We start from the raw sequence: 14,638 nt of genomic DNA, 5'->3' as shown, positions 1-14,638 counted from the left end.
CATTCTAAGCGTTTGACATGCTAGCGTATCCTAAAATAATAGAAATATAACAAAGTAACGCATAAAATATTTTTATTGAAATAACACCATGTAGAATATTAACATAAATATATATTAGATACATTGTTACGCATTATTAATGTAATTGAGCAACTTTGGACATTTTGAACCCGTTCCATGAAATAAATCATCCTCTTTTCTCTTTATACTAGACTTACTGGCTTTTCTATGTTCATAACCACTAGAATACTCATTATTCCATTTTGAGTCTCCTGCAATTTTTACTGAGGTGTCACATATAGGTTCACTATACATTTCATCCTCGATATTATTTTATTCACAGACCATTTGATCATTGGTAATAGTAATTTTATCTTTTGCTTTATTCTCCGTTAAATTATGTTTATATGCATTAGTTATATGGTCTGCCAATGCCCTTTTTATTTTTACAGCGATTTCATTGTCTATTACCACATATTTTTTAAAGAGGTAACAGTTCTGACACGTAGACAAGATATGATTTATGATATTAGTGCTGCAGCGTACCCGTTTTCTATTTCCCTTTGCTTTCTTTTGACTACTAACACCGGAAAGATGACGATAGAATTTTTAAACTTGTAGCATGCTACCAGAAGCATTAGCTAGAAGCTATCGATATTAATCAACTATTATTTTCGTTTTGGCATTCTCGTTCAGTACTAAGTTCTCTGAAAAAAACACTTTCACACATCCAACATTTGCATGATGCAAATTCTAGGGTACTCCAAAGGAATTTAACTCCTTACTTTCATGATAACGTACGCATACATTCCCAATAAGATCTCCACTACTACTTGTTTCATAGTTCAAATACATCTCTTTGTCAGCATTCAAGGCAACGATGACTTTATAATGTGTACACACTTTCCTCGAATAATTCATTTTCACTTCTTTTTTTAAAATACGATGCTGTGTTTATCCCTCCAACTGGTGAAAACTGCTGATTTAATAAATGCAATAAACTAGGTATTCTCGATAACCTACCCTGGAGTACCACTGGGAAAGCCGCTTCCGATGTAAGAGCAAGCATAGAGTACGTTTGGTAGAGCCACAAGCATACATGGTGAGAGAGACATGCAAAGTCGACATAGCTTTATTACATTTTTAAGGTTAATTTAGACTAGGTTACGTGCTCGCGACGTAACATAGTCCTAGTCTAGTCTTAGAAAGTCCCAAAACTTTCTAAGGAAGTCTTTGAGACAACTCGGGAGAAGGATGTTTTTTGTTCCTTACCATGTGTACCCAGGCTAAGTGAAAAACTTAAAAGAATTTTACAGATTAGTGGTCTAAGGGTAGCTTTAAAGAGCAATAATACTTTGGGTATTTTTCTAAATTCTGGGAAGGATCTAACTCCATGGGGGCAACAAAGTGGTGTTTATCAGATCCCATGTACTTGCAGATGCTCATATGATGGACGTACTAACCAGAGTTTGGAAATGAGATTATTACAACATAAAGATTCTATTTCTTCGGCATTAAAGCAAGATTCTATGTCTGAAGATTTTACTTCAGCCCTTTAAGAACATATTTTCAATTTTCCAGACCATTTTATTTTGTCCGAGAATGTCTCTTTGATTTCTAGGGATCGGGGTTTAAAGCAAAATTTTCGTGAAACTTTTAAAATAAAGAAAATCTTATTCAAGAATATTGCTTTGAATCGGGACGCAGGTGACTTTGGGCTGAACTCTATCTATGATAATTTATTAAAATATGACAGAGTAAAGTTCAATTCACCCAGTGTAGTTGACCTCTGTCCAAATGTTATACCATTGAACGCTAATGAACCGAATCCAAGAAGGTCAAGGAGGCTAGCTCTGCCTTTGCTTTGAAAAAAATTAAAGAATTGAACAATATGTAGTTTAATTTGATTTCATATATAAACTTTTGTCTTAAATTGTTTTTGCTTAGTTTTACTACTGATGACGGTCACTGTATATGTGACCGGAATAACTGGTAATTTTCTGAATGTCTGTACACTCTCTATTAAAAAGGATTTTATCCCTATTTTGAACTTTTTTTTATCGTCAAAAGTGATTGAAGGGCAACTAACCCCCCTCTCACGTCCACCATTTCCCCAAAGACATCCAATCAAAATTTTGAGATAACCATTTTGTTTAGCGTAGTTTAAAGTTCTGGAAATTAGGTTTTTGAGGATGACCCCCCCCCCTAAAAAACCCTCAGGGAAAGGGTTGTAAGTAATGCCCTGGGGCCGTATAACGTTTTTATAGAAAGTTTTATCATAGAAACTTCAAAAAGGGCTCATTCCATTGGAAATTGAAAGGGCTAGTGCACTTTTTCATAGTCAAAAGTGATTGAAGGGCAGCTAACCCCCCTCTCACGCCCACCATTTCCCCAAACACATCAAATGAAAATTTTGAGATAGCTATTTTGTTTAACGTAGTTGAAAGATTCGGAAAATGGTCTTTTAGGATGACAACCCCCCCCCCCCACCCCAAATCCTCAGGGCAAGGGTTGTAAGTTATGCCCTGGGGACATATAAGGTTTTTATAGATATTGTTGTCGTAGAAACTTCAAAAAGGGCTTATTCGATTGTAAATTGAAAGGACTAGTGCCCTGTTGAATAGTCGAAAGTGATTGGAGGGCAACTATCCTCCCTCTCACGCCCACCATTTCCCTGAACACATTCAGTCAAAATTTTGAGATAGCTATTTTTTTCAACGTAGTAGAAACATCCGGATATTATGTTTTTGAGGATGACAAACTCCCCAAAGCCCCCAGGGCAATGGTTGTAAATTATGCCCTGGGGGTATATAAGGTTTTTATAGAAAGTGTTGCCGTAAAAACTTCAAAAAAAGCTCTTTCAATTGGGAATTGAGAGGGCTAGTGCCCTCACTAACAGTCAAAAGCGATCGGAGGGTGAATACCCTCCCGTAAATACTTTCTTAGACCACACTGGCTATACATGACTTATGAAGCTAAGAGAGGAAAGGAAATAATAAATGAAAAATAAAACCAAGACCGGGTAAGAAAACGAGGATTTTGTCAGCCAGCGGCAGAAACATGAAGACAAAAAACATGTAAATATTTCGAAAAGGACCTCCGCCAAGTCGTCCTCAGTGCTTTTAACAAAAAGGAGAGAAGAAAAGAAGTTTGTTTTTTTCTTTCTTCTTTTTTGCCCTTTTTAATAGTCGAAAGTAATCGGAGGGAGAATCATTCCCCCCACCATGCCCACCATTTCCCCAAACATTTCTGATCAACAGTTTGATAAGACCATTTTGTTCAGCGTAGTTGAAAGGTCTGGAAATTATGTCTTTGAGGATGACAACTCTCCCCCCCCTATACCCCCCAGGACAAGGATCGTTAGTTATGTTCTTGGGGCATATAAGGTTCTTATAGAAAGTCTTGTCATAGAAGCTTCAAATAGGGCTTATGTGATTGGAAATTGAGAGTACTAGTGCCTTTTTTATTTGTTGAAAGTGATCAGAGGACAAATGCCCTCCCCCCAACGCCCATTATTTTCCCAAACACTTCCAATCAGAATTTTTAGATAGCCACTTTCTTGACGTATTTGAAAGGTTTTGAAGTTATATTTTTGAGGATAAAAAGTCCATATAAAGGGCATACAAGGTTTTTATAGAAAGCGTGGTCATATAAACTTCGGAAGCTCATTGGCTCATTGGATTGGTAATCAAACGCTCTAGTGCTGTTTTTAATAGTCAAAGTGATCGGAGGGCAGCTATCCCCCCCCCCACATACACACACGTCGTCTTGTCCTAAAATGAATATAATAGAAATTTTGTCTATTCTATTCAAAATAGTCTAAATATCATATAACAAGGCTTTTGGGGTTGAAAGAAACCCCAGAGATAAGGGGCAGAATATAATTTGTACTTCACTGAAAAAATTCTTTTAAATGTTTTTACTTTTATAACTTTAAGAAATCAAAAATTAATTAACATTTTAAAGAATAAATATCAGCATATGTATATTAAACTGACAATGCACATTTTTTTCAGTAGATTCATTTGAATTTTTTTCAGTAAAGTACAAATTCTATCCCTGCTTTTAGAAAGCATAGGGGTTTAGAACCCTGCTTATATTAATTTTGAGTGTGACTCTGTTATTTATTTTAATTTCTGTTTGTTTTAGGTTTCATTTATTTATTGACACTAATTTGTGGTATTTGTATGCTTGGTAGATTATTTGATTCTATTTTTGTTCATTTTTGGGTTAATAGAAGTTCTTTTTTAATTAATTATAAGATAAAACTCACCCACACTGGGCACATTGCATTAATATTACGTAGCATGTTTCCCGCTCTAAGAGTTACATTCAAAAGTTTACAATATCTTTAGTAATTCCCCATTCCATAAATAAAAAAGTTAGCCCCTAAAAGACCTCGACACTATCCATTTTTCAAAGGGGGGGGGGTCACTAAAGTGGATATACTGGCTGCAACCGTGATTTAAAGGGACAGAATCGGTAAGCAGAAAAGTAATTTGTTGGAAGAACGTAGTCTTTGCATCAATCCTCTCCCAACCCTGGAGCCATTTTCTCTTATCAATCTATTTCTTTGATCAAATATTCGAAAAACTCCGTAAAAACGCAGCAGGTGTTACGAGCAAGAAATTATAGGTGCTATGAAATTTAAAAGTCGACGACGCCCAATCCAGTTATGGCATTGTATATCTTGATAAAAATCACATTCGAAAATTGATGCTGAACACAACTAAGAAACATGTAGACAGCTTGACGCTAATAAAAGAAAGGAAGACTACTTTGAAAATATTAATTTGAAACTACCTCTGAAAAGGAGTTTAAAATCTTCATTCGTCTTATGAAATTTTCCTGGAGAAACGAGTTGTCAAAATATTAAAACAGAGCGAAAAGAAGGTGGCTTAATTAGATGCTAAACCATCAACAAAAACTTGTCTGGAAAATGTTGTAACATTTAAATTGCCAATGAGGCATTATTCTTAAACGATACACTAATTATATTTCTTAACTTTGGGTTTTCTTTCAAAGAGCTGGTAATGCGTAATTGTTCATTGTAGATTACAAGAGGGTTGTATTTTGATGGCTGTATTTTATGAGGTGTCAGCAGTGGCAGGTCTGGGGGGAGGGTGTCGTCTCCCCCTTACTGTTTTTTTTTTTAGATTTTGGGTAGTTTCAATTTATATTTAAATGAATATTGCGAGTAAAAAACGGACAAGAATATTTCTAATAATAGAAAAATATTTTCAAAATTCTAGCCTACAAACCTGCAAAAAAAAGAAGACGAAAAAAAAAATCAAAATTGTAGCCAGCTAGCCCCTAAGCCAGGGCTGTATCCAGAATTGTGTTCTGGAAGGCGGGGGTTACACAAAACAACTTAAAAAAATGCGTCAAAAATTTGTTTACATGTATTTTGTTACATTTTTACGAGTCGGACAAACATTTCAGGGGGGAGGGGGTTCAAAACCCCAAACACCCCCCTAATACGGTATTGACCTTAGCACTAATTAAATCGCAACTCCATCACAGGATATAGGAGTTCATTCGAGTGAGGCCCCTTAACTACAAATCCAAATCTTCGGTATTCACCACCCTGCCACTTTTCCATCTAAAAAACGTTTAATGCGTATCAAATGGTCCAACAAGAGTGTTCTGATCACTCTTATGTCATTTTAGAAATAATTATAATTTTTTCAAATTTTCAAATGTATTTAAAATGAAATTAAGAGGGCTCCCTACTTAAATGAACCTCTAAATAATGAAATAGATAATAGTTCTAATTCTTTTTATAGAAAAAAGGTAATACCAGGGGCGTAATTTTCTTTGGAGCAGGGGGCAACTGCCCCTCCCAGAACTCGGTTTGCCCCCCCCCCTTCCTTAGCTGAAATTTAGTTTTTTTCCAAAATCTTGTCAAAACTAAGATAAATCTGCATAATTCAAGCATCAACAGATACAGATCAGTTTTTTAATGCAAATTTACCTTTATAGTACTATTAAGTATTTTTATAGTACTTTTATAGTACTAAATAGTACCTTTATTGTACCAAATGGCTTATTTTGTAGTTTTTACTGTCATTTTCACTTGATTTTGGAAAATTGGCTCCAACTTTGCCCCCCCCCCAGATTTTGACGAAATTACGCCACTGGGTCTTTGACCTTTGACTGAACTATAGTTGACTTCATAAAATATTTAAATAAAGATTTATCTCCAGACAATTTTTGTCAGAATTAGTACAGCTTCAGTCCTGTAGAGAAAATATTATTGGCTTTTACCCTCTGCAAAACCTGCCATGTATGCAATCCTCTAAGCCCAATAAATAAAAAGAGGGTAGACATAGTGACTCATCAGTACCTTCCTATGCTATGTTTTTGGCCCACGATTCATTTCTGAAATTTTCATTTACATAAATAAACTACTTTCCAAGATAGCAGGAAGTCCCTAAACTACAATGTCACCCTATATTTTCATGATGTGCCCTTATCTGTCACTTTGGAAGTATGGACTCCATCCAAAACAAATTCTTGGCCCCTGGCTGGTAAGATAAGATTTTATTTCAGAAAAAATAGCTATTACAAGCTGGGATGGATCATTCGGACTTCAAAATGGTGTATAGGTCTAAAGCCGTTAACGAATTTTATCAGTTTGAGAGCAGATTTTGAAAATATTTGTTTTGGTCTACTGCATACTCACTTTTCCATTTTCAAGAAGAATGGTTGCCCCAAACAGCTTTTGATTCATTAAAAACAGCTTTCATTCAATTTAAATTTCCACGTTTCCATTTGTTAATTTGACCTTGATCTGCTTCTTCTTAAATGGTTGGAAATACGGAAAGGTACGGTTGGAAGGACGGGAAGAATGGGGGAAGGCACGGGCAGAGATAACAGAGATCAAACCGGCTATCAGTTGTGTGTCTTTTTAACTCAAATAATTTATTTTGAATTGTTTTCCCCCTATAGCCTTTTCTGTCATCATTTATTGAAAGGGTGCTTCAGCTACTTCAGCAGTGCGCCTCCATCGTCATCATTTTTAACCAATAGTATTTTCAAATTAATAATGAATTTATATTTATAATTACAGCATTATTTAATAGGGATGAAACAAAACAAAAATTCAAACTATTATGAAATATCGGCAACCGGTGTATGTGCCAAAAAAATGTTGGTATGCAGACACGCGGAGAGGTCAAATTTGGAGAAAACCCAAAAATAATACGAACTGTGCGAGAAATATAAGAAAAGTACGCGGAAAATCGCAGAAGTACTCATCCTAGGGAAGGAGTATGAGCCAGAAGCCTTCGCCTCCTTACGCACTGGCCTAATGAGTAGGATAGCAAAAAATACAGTTTCAAATTTTCTGTCCTTCACAGCAATTAATTAAAGAAATATTTTCCAAAATAGATAACAATAAATTCGAGCAGAAATAAAGTCATATAAAAATTCAAACTTAAAACGAATGGAAATTATTCAATGAACAAAAGGAAATCAAAATGAACAGAAACTAAAATATATAATCGCATCAGAACTTAAGCGATGAATTCTAAACGAACAGGTGAATCCTCTGTTCGTTTTAGTTGCAACCTAAAATGAACAGACAGTAGAATGAATCATCAAGTCAAACTTAAAGCGAACAGCAACTACTACAAACAAAAGTAGGAGCCACCATCCCCTGAACCTCCTAAAGGCTACTCTTCTAGTTCCAGAAATTGATGCGACTCAAGTTATAATAGAGTCGCTTCTATTAAATCTGGTATTGGGACACACGGCTCTGTATATGAAATTCTCCTAAATATGTGCCCCCCTCTCTACAGGATAAAAATTTTGATTCTGTGCTTGGTCGGAGCTATAGAATTTTTTTTCCTAGTCAAAATAATTCAAAATGTCCGTTAAGATACCTTAGAAAAAGTTTCTGGTCAATTTCTTCCTGAGCCTTAGACTTCTAAAGGTTAGAGCGACATATGGGCTTTCCTGAAAACAATTTCTATTTCGGGCAGTGGGTATTTATTTGTCGCAACATCAACAATAAAGAAACAAAATCCGCATAACTCAATAAGTTTTACATATTTGGAATCAGCATAAAAAGTAAATCTTGTTTGGTGAATTTATTATTTTCAATTTTCCATTTTAGAGTTTAGGTTTGTATAGTGTGCTGGTGAACTTTCTGTTCATTACATTGATTGGTTGATATTGTAACTGCAAATATAACGATTTGGAATCAGAGTAATCCTGGGATCGAAATTACTGACTGGTAGAGAGAACTCCCCGTCCTATGGTACATTCATATTGTACTGGTATAACGAGCAGAAGCCATGATGCCCCCCCCCCTGTGTTTCCCCAGGGGTTTTAATGTTAAGACGATCTCGATTCCATGAATTTATAATACGTGTGTATGTGTTGATGCTTAACTCGTCCGAACCATAGATTCCCTCCAAGTGTGTCCATAATTTCGTTCGTTACTCTATCAAGGTCCCAACTAATGGATATTTCAAGCCAGGCACCAGATGCGTGCGAAGGAAATTATCTCTGTGAGGGGGGGGGAGATCATAACTCCTTAAAACATACAAAGAATTATTCCATTGGTAAATATAAAGAATTGGGCGGGGTTTGCTGAAAGGAGGCATGTCATACGCTTACAGAGGAGTCTTTTTCGTGGAAGAGAGGGGGATTACAGAAACAAGCAAATTCAATGAAAATACACAAGAAAAAATATATAGGAAATCATAACAATGGCGCATGTCTTTGGACTTTTATATTTAAGTTTGAAGCAAATCCAAAATAAGATCTGGCCCGTGTTTGGGCCTCATTTTTAGGAGTTCAGTGCCCCTAACATAATTTTTTATAGATGATGGTCCCTGCCCCCTAGATTTCGAGAAGTACCTTTTTTTGTACATATTCATAGGAAAATTTGAAGAAAATGACAGATTTGTACCCCTTAGCTTTTGGAAATACACCCCAGCCTAAATTTTCGTGAATTGACGTCAACACCTACTACCTCTGGTTCAATACGATCATACCCAGAATTTGTCCTCTTTTTTGACGATAGGGGACTGTGAACCTTCAGTTTAAGGCTTTCTATCATAATAAATTGGTTGGCCATCTTCGAACTCCCACTGTCAAGTTTTTTTTTACCTATGTTGGCCATAATTATGTTTTACGGCACAAAATGGCAAAAAACAGCACGTGGATGCTGCATCATCTATTTTGTCACTCAATAACACACAAAATACTTGATTTTCCACTTAAATGAACCATCTTCCAATATTATACGATTACTGGTTCAATACTATCACCCCTGGTGAAAAAAGAGGAAATGGGGATAAATCCCTGCTATCCATGCAAAATATAGTTTTCCGTATTTTTTAAGATGGAGGACTGTTAACCGGCAGTCAAGATTTCTCGACACTGGCGATTTCAGTGGTCTATTTTTTATTTCGATTTGATGTCAGGTTTGCGACATTTTCTGAAATTTGTAAAGTATTCTTTTCACAATTGCAAATCACTCTTAACTTGAATCTGAATAAAATATATTACTTGCAAATCAATCAATATTTTTCACTATGCACTTTCTTTAAGAGCTCGTTTTTTTAAATTTTCGGTTACTGTGGGCCGTGGTTCGCTCACTATGTGGCTATAGCTGCAAATATGATTGCAGCAGTTGCTGCAATCATAAAAAAGTGTCTAAGGATCAGTATTTGTGGTATTAAGGCATTTACTTGGCAATTGTACAACTATAAAAAAAGAAATTCTTGTACTGCTTGCCCCCCTCTCCCTGGGAGAAATTCCTGGCGGTGTCTATCTGCCACCTGGCCGTGGGTCACTAGCATGAGCCGCTAGTGCCTCCACAGAAACATTTTGAGCGGGAATTACCAATGGAAATTTGATTAAAGTTATAACTATATGTCGGAAAATAGATCTTAGGACTTATTGTTTCACATTATATAGAAACCCAAAACTCCATCAGATGAGCGTGTAAACAAGTTTAAGAAATTATCAAATTTAATTATTTCCTTAATGATTCTTTTCTTTTTTGCAGTGCATATCTCCTCGAAGCCAATACTAATCCATGGGTACATTTTAAATAACTGACTTTTATGTCTCATTGCCATAAATCAAAAAAATCCTTTTAAATAGATGATAAGAGTAATATAAATACCATTCACAAATCATTTTGAGAATCATAATTTATTTCTGGAAGTTTATCCATAAAAGTAAATATCAGTCTTTTATAAGTGACAACAAGACATGCAGCTACAGTGAAACTTTGGCCGCAGAAGAAAAGCAGACTGTATATCAAAGTGATATTGAATCTTAAATAGAATTACGCTGTAATTATGCGCCGCAAAAAGCTTGTTTTTCGATTAGTGCTTATGCTGACTCTTTAACCTTTATATATGGTAATTGATCTTCTTTTAAGTTTCAACCACTGACGTAAGTTTCGCCTATTTGATACTTATGTAGAAAGCGGTATGTGCGCGAGAAATGAAGTTTCGTTAATGCTCATGAAATAAACCAAAAAAGGATGAAAATATAATAGTTCAGAAAAAAATTGGGCTATATATTTGCATATTAGAGGGCGGGGGGTAAAGCATAGCATATATTAAATATGTAACCTAACCTAACCCAACCTAGGTACCTTTTAGTTAACCTAAACCCCAAAAAACTAAAGTTAGAATATAATTCCCGCAGTGAGAAACCTTTTGTTTATACCTTATTAGTCAGCGGAAACCTTCTTATCAATAGCATGTTTGACATTTCGATGCTGTCTTTTATCGCGCAATTATCGCTTTCTACATAAGTACCGCCTATTTTTATTCAATTCAAGCTTTAACTTAGTTGGAAAATAATTTTCTCTGATAAAATTTGGGTAAATTTTCCGATTAACTCACTAATGGAATGAGTAAGAAACAGCATGCCTTTCAAATAAGAATTTCATCCTGAATCAAAATATAACATTCATTTGTGCCGGAAACAGACTTATCGCCACTACCCCTCTCCCCTAATGCGCAAATCTATATCTTAAATTATATATTCAATGAATTTTATATTATTTTTCCAAATTGATAAATTAATTTGAAGAAAAGAGTGACCTACGAAGGGTTCATTTGTACATAAAGGTGGGGGTGTAAAATTCATTTCCGACGCAAATGAATGTTATATTTGGATTAAAGGTGAAAGTCTGATTCTAGAGGTATGCTTATTTCTTAGCTATCTCATTAGTGAGTCAATTCGGAAATTAACCAAAGATTTCTAGAATCAGAGGCAAAGCCGTATCCAGGGGGTTAAGGGGTTTGAACCCCTCCCCCAGATACTGGTGGATCCAGGTGGCTGGGGAACCCCGGGCCCCCCAGGATTTTTTATAGCGCCCTCTTCCCCTGTTTTTTCACTCTTTTTTTGAATAGATTTGTCAATTTGGTCAATTATTGGCACATTTGTCAAATTAGTCCCCCACCAACAATTTTGTTCATTGGCGGCCTTGTTACGATTTTGCTCTAGATCTGCCCCTGCTCCCCGAAATGTCTGTCCTACTCGTAAAAACGTAACAAAAATGAATATAAACAAATCGTTGATACATTTTTTGTTATTTTTTTTTGTAACCTCGCCCCCCTTCTCTCGAAAAAAAATCCTGGATACGTTATTGATCAGAGGCAAAAAGGTCGTTAGTGATAAAAAATTAACAACAAAATCCGATTTTTTTTTTTCTTAAAGACGGATCCTCGTTTCTCCTTATCATAGGCAGCGCGCTAGCGCTGCCTAAGTAAAGAACATTGTGGGCACAATGTTTTTTTTTCTCCATACCCGGGCACTTCGTATCGAAGGCTAGTGGCTAGTGCCCTTTTTAATAGTCAAAAGTGACTCGGAGGGCAACAAGCCCCCCCAAGCCCATCATTTCCCCAAACACATCCAATCAAAATTTTGAGATAGCCATTTTGTTCAGTGTAGTTGATTTCAAGATAGAAAATATCTTTTTGAGGAGGACACTCCCCCACAACCCTTGGGGCAAGGTTTTTAAGTTATGCACTGAGGACATTTAATATAAATGTTGAACAATGTACAGTTTATTATTTTTTTTCTTTAAAGAAGGGCACTTGATATTGAAGAGATTATCTTAGATACTTACAAAGTGGCTCATTTGATTGGAAATCACGAATTCTAGGTCCCTTTTTAATAGTCGAAAGTGATTGGAGGGCAACTAGCCCCCTCCTCACGCCAATCATTCCCCCAAAAACATCCATTAGAAACTGTGAGACAGGCATTTTGTTCTGCATAGTTGATTTCCACATAGAAAATGTGTTTTTGAGGAAGACGCTCCCCCACAACCCTCACGGCAAGGGTTTTAGGTTATACCCTGGGGACATATAAGGGTTTTATAGAAGGCGTTGTCGTAGAAACTTCAAAACAGGCTCATTCGATTGGAAATTCAAAGGGATAATGCCCTTTTTATTAGTCGAAAGTGATTGGAGGGCAACTATCCCCCCCCCCACGCCCATCATTCCCTCAAATACATCCAATCAAAATTTTGAGATAGCCATTTTGTTCAGCGTAGCTGATTTCAAGATAGAAAATGTGTTTTTGAGGAGGACACTCCCCCAGAACCCTCAGAGCCAGGGTTTTAAATTATGCCCTGGGGGCATATAAGGTTTTTATTGAAGGCGTTGTCGTAGAAACTTCAAAACAGTCTTATTCGATTGGAAATTCCAAGGGCTAATACCCTTTTTAATAGTCAAAAGTGATTGGAGGGCATCTAGCCCCCCCCCCCCTTACACCAATCATTCCCCCAAACACTTCCAATCGAAATTTTGAGATAGCCATTTTGTTCAGCGTAGTTGATTTCCACATAGAAAATGTGTTTTTGAGGGTTACACTCCCCCACAACTCTCAGGGCAAGGGTTTTAAGTTATGCCCTGGGGGCATATAAGGTTTTTATAGAAGGCGTTGTCGTAGGAACTTCAAAACAGGCTCGTTCGATTGGAAGTTCAAAGGGCTAATTCCCTTTTTATTAGTCGAAAGTGATTGGAGGGCAACTAGCCCCCCCCCCACGCCCATCGTTCCCCCAAACACTTCCAATCAAAATTTTGAGATAGCCATTTTGTTCAGCGTAGTTGATTTCCAGACAGAAAATATGTTTTTGAGGAGGACACTCCCCCACAATCCTCAGGGCAAGGGTTTTAAGTTATGCCTTGGTGGCATATAAGGTTTTTATTGAAGGCGTTGTCGTAGAAACTTCAAAACACGTTCATTCGATTGGAAATTCAAAGGGCTAGTACCCTTTTTAATAGTCGAAAGTGATTAGAGGGCAACTAGACCCCCCCTCACGTTCATCGTTCCCCCAAACACATCCAATCAAAATTTTGAGATAGCCATTTTTTTCAGCGTAGTTGATTTCAAGATAGAAAATGTGTTTTTGAGGAGGAGACTCCCTCACAACCCTCAGAGCAAGGGTTTTAAATTATGCCCTGGGGCCGTATAAAGTTTTTATAGAAGGCGTTGTCGTAGAAACTGCAAAAAAGCCTCATTCGATTGGAAATTCAAAGCGCCAGTGCTCTTTTCAATAGCCGAAAGTAATTAGAGGGCAACTACCCCCCGCCCCCCCACGCCCATCTTTCCCCCAAACGCATCCAATCAAAATTGTAGAATAGCTATTTTGTTCAACGTATTTGATTTCCAGATAGAAAATAGGTTTTTGAGGAGGACATTCCCCCACAACCCTCAGGGCAAGGGTTTTAAGTTATGCCCTGGGGGCATATAAGGCTTTTATAGAAGGCGTTGTCGTAGAAACTTCAAAATCGGCTCATTCGATTGGAAATTGAAAGAGCTAGTGCCCTTTTTAATAGTCGAAAGTGATTGGAGGGCAACTAGCCCCCCACCCCCACGCCCATCATTCCCCCAAACATATCCAATCAAAATTTTGAGATAGGCATTTTGTCAGCGTAGCTGATTTCCAGATAAAAAATATCTTTTTGAGGAGGACACTCCCCAACAACCCTCAGGGTAAAGGTTTTAAGTTATGCTCAAAACCTATTATTTTTATCTCAATTTTCTTTTTTGGTTTTGTTTTAATTTGTGCCTTTTTAACTTTCTTACATTTGACACTTTGTTTTTTAGACTAATGAATGGCTTTGCCTTTCTGATATTGTTGTTTTTGGCATTGTTTAACCAGTTTTTTAGTTGTCGTGCTATCTCTATGTCTTTTTATTATATGACTCCGAAATGTGAATTCGCCCTTCGGGGCTTGTGATAGTCATTTTTCGAAATAAATATCTTATCTTATCTTATGCTCTGGGGGCATATAAGGTTTTTATAGAAGGTGTTGTCGTAGAAACTTCAAAACAGGTTCATTCGATTTGAAATTCAAAGGGCTAGTGCCCTTTTTAATAGTTGAAAGTGATTGGAGGGGAACTAGCCCCTCCCCCACGCACTTCATTCCCCCAAATATATCCAATCAGAATTTTGAGATAGCCATTTTGTTCAGCGTAGGCTAGTTGATTTCCAGATAGAAAATATGTTTTTGAGGAGGACACTCCCCAACAACCCTCAGGGCAAGGGTTTTAAGTTATGTCCTGGGGTATATAAAGTTCAATAGAAGACGTTGTCATATGAACTTCAAAAGGGGCTCATTTGATTGGAAATTAGAAGGGCTAGTGCCCTT

The 14,638-nt window shown here is 36.7% G+C and overlaps 1 protein-coding gene across 3 annotated transcripts in view; it reads left to right on the top strand.

Moving 5' to 3' along the window:
• The first annotated feature begins 10,235 nt into the window (after positions 1-10,235).
• shf (WNT inhibitory factor 1) overlaps positions 10,236-14,638 on the top strand; it is a 62,862-nt gene continuing 58,459 nt past the window's right edge. For all 3 annotated transcript variants that reach the window (XM_089096788.1, XM_089096787.1, XM_089096786.1), the window contains exon 1: positions 10,236-10,385. The gene's annotated coding sequence lies outside the window, so the exon portion shown is untranslated. The remainder of the gene's footprint in view (positions 10,386-14,638) is intronic.

This window comes from Artemia sp. Qi Xiang Cuo, chromosome 11 (genome assembly GCF_049724085.1).
Source record: "Artemia sp. Qi Xiang Cuo chromosome 11, ASM4972408v1, whole genome shotgun sequence".
NCBI classification, from domain to species: Eukaryota; Metazoa; Arthropoda; class Branchiopoda; order Anostraca; family Artemiidae; genus Artemia; species Artemia sp. Qi Xiang Cuo.
The sequence above is the reverse complement of the archived record's forward strand: the minus strand, read 5'-3'. Positions and strand labels throughout refer to the sequence as shown.